At 25.1% G+C, this 11,799-nt stretch overlaps 1 protein-coding gene across 1 annotated transcript in view; it reads right to left on the reverse strand.

The window, feature by feature from the left end:
• LOC117181090 (ubiquitin carboxyl-terminal hydrolase 3-like) overlaps nt 1-11,799 on the reverse strand; it is a 41,766-nt gene that overhangs the window by 29,445 nt on the left and 522 nt on the right. The gene's annotated exons all lie outside the window — the stretch shown is intronic.

Below are 11,799 nucleotides of genomic sequence, written 5' to 3' on the forward strand. Positions count from 1 at the left end.
TTTTATCAAAAATTTTCAACTTCAAATGCTTTCAATTTCTAATTGTTTAAATCTTCAAAACTGCACTTTTTTTATTTTAAAAAACTGTTAGAATCGAACTTGGGCAGATTTTTCTTCTGAAAATTCGTCAATTTCCCGATCCGGCAGCCACCCTGTTTTTTATAAAAAAATATTCAATTTTAAAAACTTCCAATTTTTAATTTTTTCAACTTTTAAAACTGCGTTTTAAAATTCTTTAAATTAAAATATTTGCTTAAAAATTAAATATCTAAAATAAAAAAATTTTTAAGTGAAAGATTTTAGAATTAAGCATTCCAAACTAAATAATATAATAATTTATAAAAATTAAAATTTAGGAAATTATTTAAAAACGGTTGAAATCAAAGTTGGGCAAAATTTTTAGAATCAAAATTTTGTAAAATTCCCGGTCAAAAAATAAATTCACTGTCATTTCCTGGTTTTCCCCGGTCTCAAAAAATTCCCGGCAATTTCCCGGTTTTCCGATCCAGAAGCCACCCTGATTTGGAAACTCTCTTTTGTGAAGATCATTCTCATTCAATCATGATAAAATTATTGAGACATTAAAAAGTGAAACAAGGATCCATTGAAAAATGAGACGCCCATCACGTAACTCAAAAAGAGCAAATGGAAACTGAATCCTTTAAAGCCGGATCAAGATGCGATGGCGTTCTTCTCTTGTCATAATATTACATGAAACCTTAGATCTTGAAATGCAGTTGCTACCGTATTCCATCACAACTAATATGGAAGTTGAAAAAATGTTTATGCAATTATTCTAAGAATGTTTAAAATTGGCGATTTTATTTTAAATGGAGGACACGTCAATAAAAAAGGAACAAGAAGCAAGATTTTATAATAAATGGCAGGTCAACTTTATAACCTTTTTATCCTTATTTGCATAAATGAAAAGCAGATCAATCATCAAAAGCATTATCATTGTTTATTTTTACCATTCGCTTTTTCTTTCCAAGAATTAATTATTCTGGAAGCATAATTATTTCAATGAGCAATTAGAGGCAACAAAAAGGTGACATTATTTATTTATATGCTTAGAAAAGAATAGAATATTTTTATAAGAAAATTTATAGTTTTTAAGTCATGTCAAATTATTTATTAATGATTTCTGCCATTAAAGAATTTACTTTCTTTAATTTGATATACTCTTAAGTCGTTGAAAATCTATTCAGAGCGATATAATAAGGCACGAGATAACATAAAATTGGTGAATTAAACTATTTTTATATGTTTTAAATCGCTCTCATGCTCAAAAAAATTTCAAAGATTTTTTATTTCATCCTTACTATAATTAAAACTTTGAATGTATATTGGAAAAATACTCTTCAATTCTCTTTAAATTAAAAATATTTTAAGTTTGAGCGCCTAAAATAGCGACAAATTTTTTAATATTGAAGAGTTCTAATGATTTTTTAAACTTATTAACCGTTTTAAATCTCTTAAAAATCTATTAAAATATATAGAAATCATTTGAAATTCTATCAATATTTATTTTGTAAATCTAAAAACATAACATATTTAAAAATCCATAAAACCAAATTTTTAAATATTAAAGAGCTCTCAAATGTTTTAAAACGAAACTTAAACTATTGAAAAATCTAAAATGTCAAATTTTTAATATTAAGAGTTCTAAAAAAGTTTAAAACGAGTTAAATCATTTATATAATTCAGAAATTAATGAACTTGAAACGTTTAAACATGATCTATTATACAAAGTTAAAATCATTTAATTTCTAACGATATTAATTTGAAATTTTACAAGCACTAAAAGCAATTTTAAGCTAGAAACATTAAAAATTGAACGACTACATTTTCTTTTATAAACTGAACTCTTCTTAAATTAAAAGGTCAATTATGTATATTTTAAGTAATTTAAAAATCCTTAAAATGCTTCCAAAATTTATTTCAAAATCTTGAAACATTTACATGTTGTTTTAAATTTTGTTAAATTCAAAATTTTTTAGAACTTCTAAACCTCTTTTCAAATTATCGAATTTTTTCTCAAATGTGTAAAAATGTTATTTTTATTCGTCTGAAGCCTTTCAAAATTCTTACAAAACAGCTAAATTTTTTGTTCAAGATTTGACAGCATCTATATTTAGTTTTAAATTAGGACGTGGATTATTTGCACCGAAATTTTGGTACGAATAGTCGCATTTTTTCGATAAACGTAGACACTTCCTTTAAATTATTTTAAATCATCTGAAATTTTTAATTAACTTTGAATTGTTTCAAAACTTCTAAACATCTATTCAACTTACTTGAATTTTTGCTAAAGATAATAGGTGTTAAATTTTTATTTATTTATCAAAATTCAACAATTTGACTTACAAATTAAATTTTCTTAAATAGAACAAGTAAAATTGTAAAGTTCAAAGTTTAGTATTTTTGTTGAATTTTCAATATTTAATTTATAATTAATAATTTTAAATATGCATTTATATTTTTCTAAATATTAAGTAATTGTTATTTTTCTTAATTGCAAAATTGAGATTAAAGGCGGCGAAACTCTAAAGCTTAAAAATTTTCCACTTCAAAATCTAAATCCACGTTATCATTTTCAATGCTGTAAATTAAAAAATCAATCAAGGAACTTTAAAAATTTCAAAATTATATAATTTTAAAGAATTGTAAGCTAGAAACATAAAATATTCAAGAATTGAAAAAATTTTAACTGAACACTTCTTAATTAGGAATTCAATTATTTTCTTTTTAAATAGTTTATAGATCCCTGGAAAGATTCAAAATTTTATATCAAAATCTTGAGGAATCTAGCGGTTGTTTTAAATTTGTTTTAAACTTAAAATTATTTTGTACATTTTTTCAGAACTTCTAAATATCTGTCAAAATGAATGAATAGAATTATTCAAAAGAATAAATTTTTTTTTAAGATTCATAGGAAAAGTGAAAATAATTTTTTATTTTGAAAAATTATTTTAAGAGAATATTTAAAAAGTTTTTCAAAGATTTAAACAAAATTTTCAAAAAAGATTCTAGAAGATTTTAAGACAACTTTCTAAAATTTGCATTATACTTTAAGCTTTTTAAAACAGCTAAATATCTCTTAAAATTACTCAAATTTTTTCTACAAATGTTAAATTGTAAATTATACATCAAAATTTAAAAATTTCACTCACAAATTGAGTATTTTGCAAATACAACAATTAAAATTTTTACTTTCAAAGTTTAAAGGCTCTTCGAAATATTAACGATTCCAGGCTTTCTATGTCAAACAATTCAGTTAAAGATTATTTACTTTTAAATATTTGTTTTGAATTTACTTGTCTTAAATAAAAATGCAGATATTGCTGAATATTCAATAATTAATCTTTTTTTTTAAATAAAAATTTCAAATTTAATGGGTTCAAAACGGCATATTTTGGACTGAAACAATATTTTTAATTTAATAAAATCCTTTAATTAAAAACATATTATTATGAAGTTATTTTCAAGTTGAAAATAGTTTATAAACTTTCAGTCACACCTTCACATTTGCTTAATGACTAAGACTTTTAAATTGAAACCTTTTAAATTTTAACGTTAAAATCTGATAATTCTTAACATTTGGAATAATTTTAAATCGTTTTTGTTCACTTTTTATTACTTAAAATACAGATAAATTTTTAAAAATGTATTTATTAAATAAAAATGTTTTTTATCCAAAATTTTCAGCATCAAAGGCTTTTATTTTTTATTTGCTCATGTCTTTAAGAAAGCATTAAAAAAATTTGTATCCAAAATGTAAGCTTAAAAATAAAAATTTTAAATGGAATATTTCTAAAGTAAAAAAATTTTGAATTACGCATTGTAAACTAAATAATAGCATACTTGAAAAACATAAAAATTCAACTAATTATTTAAAAACTGTTGAAATCGAAGGTGGACCGATTTTTCTTTTTATTCTGAAATAATAAGTAAAATTTATTAAAAGCCTTTATGTATGAATATATTATTTTGAAGTTATTTTAAGTTATTTTGAAGTTATTATAGTTTATAAAGTATCGATTGGACGTTTACATTTGCTTAACTAATAAGACTTTCCAATTGAAACAGTATAATTTTTAACGTTAAAATCTGGAAATGCTGAAATTGTAAACTGATTCTGAATCGTCTTGTAAAATCAATTATTATTTACTTTTCAAATCAATTTTCAACTTTAAAATTCATTATGAATTTATATTCACAGATAATCAACTAAAAAGTTTTTTTAAACCAAAATCCTCGATTCGAGACGCTTTCAATTTTTAATTATTTAAGTCTCAAACTTATTTTGAAATTCTTGAAATTAAAATGTAAACTTGAAAATTAAAATCTATATGTACCTGTTCCGAACGTTCAAAACGAAATATTTGTACTATTTATACAATTTATACTAACTGCAATTTAAAATATGTAATATAGTTTTGTTTCAATATAAATTAACAAAAATTTAAGCACTTTTTCTGTTTTTTAAAGTCAGCAGTAAACAATTTCATTCATTTGAACCTTTACAGTTCGCTCGGGTGTCCACTCAACATTGCCACAATAAAAATTTTATATGTACCCACAAAATTTACTCAGAATATAGAAATATTGTACTTTCGATGATAAGCGCTCCGTAGGTGTCACAGTCACAAACTTCGGCGCCAAATTCAAATTTGTTTCTTGTCAGATGTTCAAACAATTCTAAATGGCAGCTTTTTAAAAACAAATGGTATCTATTTTGCTAATTAAAATCATCTCACCCATTACTTTTTATCGTTAAACATACAAAATACGTACAAACAATTCCAGAGAAGTTGGGCAAATGAGAATTAGAGAAGTGAGAGTAAATGAGGGGAGAGTGAGTAGGGGAAGTAAGGATAAATGAGATAAATGGAAATCAAATAGGGGAAGTAGAGGCAATTACATATGGGGAAGTGAGTGGGGGGTCGGTGAGAGGGGGGGATAAACCGAGGGGAACTCGGGGAAGTGAGAGTAAATGAGGGGAGCGAAAGTGAGTGTGAATAATTAAAAATTAGGGTGAGTAAGGGATGGGAAATAAAGTGAATCGAAGGAGAGGGGAAAGAATTTGGGGTAGGGTAAAGCAAGAAAAAATAGGGGAAGGGAAGGTTTGAACAACTAAATTAACGTCTTGATAGAATAGGGAACTTTTGAGAGAAACATGAAAAAATTCGAACGATCCGAACCCTACTATTATTACAAATCATCTTCGTATTTTCAGAGGACTTGCAGACTAACAGGCATGCTTGAGTGTAGAGGGATAAAAATGTATGAGAAAAGCCGAGGGAAAAATTGCACCCGTCTGCGACAGCGGATCTCACGCCATCCGATTAGCAAGCTGGCTGCTATCGATTTTGCTGCGTTGCCTGGTCGCCTACTTAGCGACAGACTCGTTGCATTTCTTCTCGCTCTAGATTTCCATACTAACTCATCATTGGAAAAAAAGTGAAATTCATCAAAAGTAAAATTGCTGGAAAGTATGAACTGTAACAAAGCAAATATTTGCTCGGCAGAGACTTTTAGATCGACCCCATGTGTCCTGACGCGTTACGAGCTACAGAGCGTGAACTCTCAGATTGCAGATTAAAATGAAGTTTTAAAACGCCTCGAGCTCGAGAGACAACGAAACGCATGATTTCGCGAATTTGATGATGTTTCAGAGACTAGATATTCATTCTCGAAACTAAATTAATCATTGGAATATCTTAGAGGGCTCGGATCGGCTAGAAAGCTTAGAAAAAGTAGTATTACATTTTTAAGGATAATGAAAAAAGTCGCACTGAAATAATAATCTTCTTTTTTTAACAATATAGAGTAGATCATCCTTATTTATTTTCGAATATTCTCGGTACAATCAGAAGAAGCTTTAAAGATAGAACAATTTTTTGATAATAGGTATTCAGCTTCGAATGAAATAAAACCACTCAACAATAAACAATTTGAGTCAGATGGAATAGGGTATTTTATTAACGAAAATAGGAGAATACTAGAGGAATAAACACCTTTAAATAAAATTAATATAGACGCAATATTGAATTCATTATGAAACACTTCAAAATCTTAAAGATTTCAAGACAAAGTATATTGTATTTTTAACCAAAAAATACGAATTTTAAACAAAAGAGTCGATTTTTCAAATTAAAAAGTCAGATTGTTTCGAAAAAAGTTAAATTTTGAACCCAAAAGATAAATTTTAATCAAATAATTGAATTTAAAAAAATGCAACCAATCGGTCGCAATAACAACCAAATAACTTGAGAACTTTCAAGCAAAAGAGACAAATTTCTAATAATGCAAATGAAGTTTCAACAAAATTGTCAAATTTTAATCAACAGAAATAAATTTTCGTTTAAATGGACGAATTTTAAAACAAAAAGGATTACACTTGAATCAAATATTTAATTTTTCAAGCCAAACAGATGATTTTTTTTAACAATTGAATTATCAACCTGAAAAGTTGATTTTTTAACCAAAAGAAACGAATTTTTACCAAAATAGTTTAATTTTTAAACAAAAATAAGAACGTTTAACGAAACAGTTGAATTTTGACCCAAAGTAATTTAATTTTCTATTAAACAGTTGAATTTCTAACCAACCAGTTAAAATTTCAACCAGTAACTTTTGAGCAAATAGTTTTAATTTTCAACCAAATTGTCAACATTTTTAAATAAAAGAGATTACAATCAAACTCCGAAAAAGTTAAATTTTAAACCAAATGGTTAAATTTACAAGCCAAATGTTCAACAAAACAATTAAATTTTTAACCAAAAAATATGAATTTTTAACAAAACTGTTCAATATTCAAAAAAATAATTAAATTTTCCACAAAAAAGTCGAATTTTCGACAAAAAGAATTAACTTTCGACCAAAAAGTCTTAAATTTTCTTGACGGGTTGCATTACTTCCGTTTTCATTTAAGCAAAAAACGATAATTTTCTGGGGAAAAAAGACACATTTTTAAAGAAGAAATACACAGAAATGAAGTTCAAAAATTGAATACAATATTTTCGCTCCACAAGCTTAACAAGAATTACCATTAGTGTGAATAATATTAGTAAAATAAATAATAGAATAATGTTAACAAATAAAACATTTTGTCCTTGCTAAATTATAATATTTTAATTATAGATCTCGCCTAAACATTGATTGAAAATGCAGATTTTATAAACAAAAGAAAATCACAAAAATATTATATATTAAAAAAATGAACTAAATAAGATACATGGATCACGTAACCAGCGTTCCTCGGATTTTGGGCAAAATATTTTAAAATTTCGCTGAAATGTTATGATCTGATGAAACCCATACAAATAAACGCAGATACGTCCTTTGTTTTCAGTAATGAAAACAGCACAAACAAATTAATTTCTCTATTACCAACCGAGATAAATTAAGTTTTTTTAATTACTGAAATAAAGAACGGTACGTCTACGTCCATTTGCATATTCTTTTGTTCCAAACTCTCATCACAAAATATGAATTAACTTGTCAAAGAAAATAAAGACGGTACTTTCTTAAAAAGCGTGCCCTACCTTACCGACAGATAGTAAGTGGATTGGGTGAAACATGGTTCCAAGTCAGAGTTCTTAAATTCCCGAGAATTTAAGTTCAGGTTATATAACCTAGAATATAACAGAATTTAGGAGAATTTAAAAGAATTTACGATTTTTAACAATAATTCTATTGTTCAGGTTATATCAGCGGTTGAACATAAATTATTTTTTAGCTCAGACATATCCGGAAATTACAGTGTTTCAAATACAAATTTAAAACTTTCAAATGTAATAATTTATTTCAAACAAAAAAAAGTTTTTTCTACTTTAAAATATAACTCTTTAACAAAATACTGGAATTTACAACAAAATAATTGAATTTTTAACACAATAGTTGAATATTCAACCTAAAAAGATAAATTGCCAACGAAAAAGTGTTTTAGTTTATATTTTAATTAAAAAAGAATGAAATTTGTACAACAAAAAAATAATTTTAAAACCAAAAAGACGAATTTCCAACAACTAAAGATTTTTCACTGAAAAAATAAATAAAAGTTTATCTAAATTATTGAACCTTCAAACCAGAAGACAAGTTTTCTTTACAAAAATTCAATTTTCAAACAAAAAATATGACTGTCCAACAAAAAATTAATTTTCCACGAAACTGATGCATTTTTACGCAAAAAAAAAAGGAAATTTCATGTACCTGAAGTTCTGAATGTTCAAATGAACGAAATATTTGTCGACATTTATATTTTACGCATAACTATTGTTCCAATTGCAATTTAAATTATTCATTTGAATTATTTTTTCTATAATAAATTATTTCCAATATAAATTAAAAAATATTTTAGCAATTTTCCTGGTTTGCAAAATCATCAGTAAAAAATGTCGTTCATTTGAACGTTCAGGACTTCAACCACATGGAAATTTCAAACTAAAAAAATATTTTTTTACAAAAAACATACGCCAATTTTTAACTAAAAAATATCAATCTTAACAAATGGAAAAGTTCCATTTTCTGTTAAAAAATTAATTCTAAACAAACAAAACAAAAAAATAAGTATTTTCCACTAAACAGTTAAATTTTCAACAAGACTTTAATAAAAAAATTTCATAATGTAATTTAACTTTGACCGAAGTAGTTAAATTTTCAATTAAAAAAGATTAATTTATTACAAGATAATTAAAGTTTTAACCGACGAGATAACTTTTAAACTTAAAATATAAATCTTTAAAAAAAAAAATTTCTTTTTTATAAGTGAAACTGTCATCCCAATATATTTTAGTTCATTTTTCAACACCAAAATATAAATTTTAAACAAAAAGTAAATTTTCTACGAAAGAGTAAAGTTTTCAAGAAAATAGTACAATAGCCTAATTTCTAACCAAACCGTTGCATTTTTATAAAAAAAAAGACTTAATTTCTGCTAAGCAGAAATTAACAAAATGACGAAAAAATGTAATTTTCTATCAATCAAAATAAATTCTATAAATTCTCAGAGAATTTATTTCTCAAAGTAATATAACCGGCTCAGAACTCTACTCCAAGTTATTCAAAAATTGTTTTTTTTTTTTTGCAAAATGATCTTTAGTAAGATTTAACTAATTAAAAATTATATAAATGGTGGCCAGAGCTAATTTCCGAAATGTAGAACAATCGAACTTTAAAACAGAGAACATTAAATACTTTTACGTCATATTTTGAAATATAACAAGCTTTTCTACGTTCTTATTTTACAACGCGAAAAGATATAAACAAGGTTAAAAATAATTTGGATAAAAGGAAATATATATATATATGAACTATCTTCAGAAATTCTAAAATTTAAAATGAATATTCAAACGAACGAAATTTTTTTGTGATAATTTTTTAAACTAGAAAAAGTGCTTAAATACTTTTTCATTTATATTGGGAAATAACTTATTATTAAAACAGATTTATAATGCATATATTAAATTGCAGCGAGAACAATATTTATGAGGAAAATAGAAATGGGGAAAAATATTTCGTTCATATGGACGTTCAGAACTTCAGGTACATGTATTCTATTCTTTTTTGTGACTTTGATCAATATTTGAGTCAATCTGATTATCCAAAAACTATTAGCTTGTATGTATGCAACTTTTTTTTATCAGATTGAACACCTTAGTACAAAATACACGAATTTTAAGTGACATATTTTTAAGGCCACATTTTTTTTAATGGATTTTTTCTAAATTATTATTTTAATGAAAATTTCTGTCTACAACTAAAGAACTAAAAAATCCTACACATTCAAAATCTTAAGGGACTGTCACCCTATTTATGTAGCAAGAACTTTTTCTCATCTTCAGGCGCTTGATTGGTTTATTTTAATTGAAATTATCTAAAGCAGTTTTTCCGTAACGATTTATGGTTACATTTAAAACTTCAAAACAATTTTTCAAAAGAGGCTACGAAATAATATTTTATTTCATCTGTCGACCAGTCCTATTAATTTTCAGGTTCCAGTGGCAGGATACATGATTTCGAAGATTGTTCAAATGTTCATCGTATGAATCATGCACTGTAAATTTTTACAAGATTACGACATTTCCTATTTGCAATGAAAATGTGAATGACTCGATACTCATTTTACACAAAACGCACGAGATAAAGAAAATTCAATGGAAATTCCTTCTTGTCAAATTGGACGGACAGTGAATTTTAAATTGATTTTTAAATATATGTAAATCTAATATTCAATTAAATATGAAATGACTCTCCGTATTATAACTTATATAATTACATATATTTTAAAATTCAGAATAAAATCCACATTTTTCCAGGTGGCCGAAAAATTAATTTTTTTAATTCCCTGACCAATTTCTCATTTTCTTTAACCATTTCATCCATTAAAGATAACTGTTCTACCGTAAAAAAATAAATTTTCAACAGAAAATAATAAATTTCCAACCAAAAAAGATGTTTTTAACCAAATAAGTTAAATTTTCATCAAAATAATTAAATCTGTAACCCTTCAAGATGAATTCTCAACTGAATGGTCAAATTTTTAAAGAAAAACAATTTAACTTCAACCATAAACAGTTGCATTTTCAACTAGATAATCGAATTTTCACAAGAAAGTTGTATGTTAAAAAAATGCACTTTCAATCTAAAAGGACGATTTTTTATCCAACTAAACAAAAAAAGTCGAATTTTCGACCAAAAATATTTGTAATAAAATACTGTAATTTTCAACAAAATAATTACATTTTCAACAAATAGTTGAACTTTAAAACCGAAAAAAACGTTGTTTTTTTTTGGAAGAGTTGGATTTAAAAAAAAAGATGAATTCTCAATGAAAAATATAATGGATAACAAACGAATTTTTAACAAAATAGTTCAATTTTCAACCATAGTTGAAATTGCAACAAAATAGCTATGTGAACATCAGCCTGTAAAGATGAATTTTCAACCAAAAATGGATAAGTTACATTTTTAATACAAAAATTAACTTTTAAAAAATAAGAAAAAACGATTTTTCAATACAAAAAATTCAACCAGAGATGAATTTACAATCAAAGAGACAAATTTTCAACAAATAAAGAATTTGAGCCATTAAAGAATAAAAGGTCATCCAAATTGTTGAACTTTCCAGCCTAAATCCCAAATTCAGTTTTATCTATAACAAAAAATACGAATATTCAAATAAAAAAGGTAAATTTTTCAACAAAAAGGCAAGTTACCTTCAGAAACGAAATTTCAACAAAATAGTTCAATTTGCAACCAATTCAATTTTTCACAAAATGATAAATCTTCAACTTGAATGGTTAACTTTTGGGTTAAAAAATTAATTTTTATCGACAAAAAAAAATTTTTCAACAAGTCAGGTGAAATTTCAAAAAATAATATTATGATTCTTCAAAGACACAATAATTTGATTAACAAAATGTTTAAATCTTCAACCAAGTAAATCAATTTACAATAACAAAAATTATTTTCATGTCATAATAAAATAATAGAAATATATGTAAATATATTTTAAAGAAAAAGATTTTATTTTAAATAAAAAACACTTGAATTTAATCAAAAAGATGAATTTTCAACAACAAAAAGTTGAATCTTCAAACCAAATTAATGTTCAACCAAACATTTGAATTTTTATCAAAAAAATATTAAATTTCTAATGAAACATGTGAATTTTCTAACCAAAAAAAGGAATCTTTAACCAAATAAATTATTCATTTTTCCCCAGTCAATTTTTCATTTTCCCCTACCATTAGTATTAAAAGATCAGAACTTTAATCTTGTGAAATTTTGAAT

The sequence above is a fragment of the Belonocnema kinseyi genome, chromosome 10 (genome assembly GCF_010883055.1).
Source record: "Belonocnema kinseyi isolate 2016_QV_RU_SX_M_011 chromosome 10, B_treatae_v1, whole genome shotgun sequence".
In the NCBI taxonomy this organism is placed as follows: domain Eukaryota; kingdom Metazoa; phylum Arthropoda; class Insecta; order Hymenoptera; family Cynipidae; genus Belonocnema; species Belonocnema kinseyi.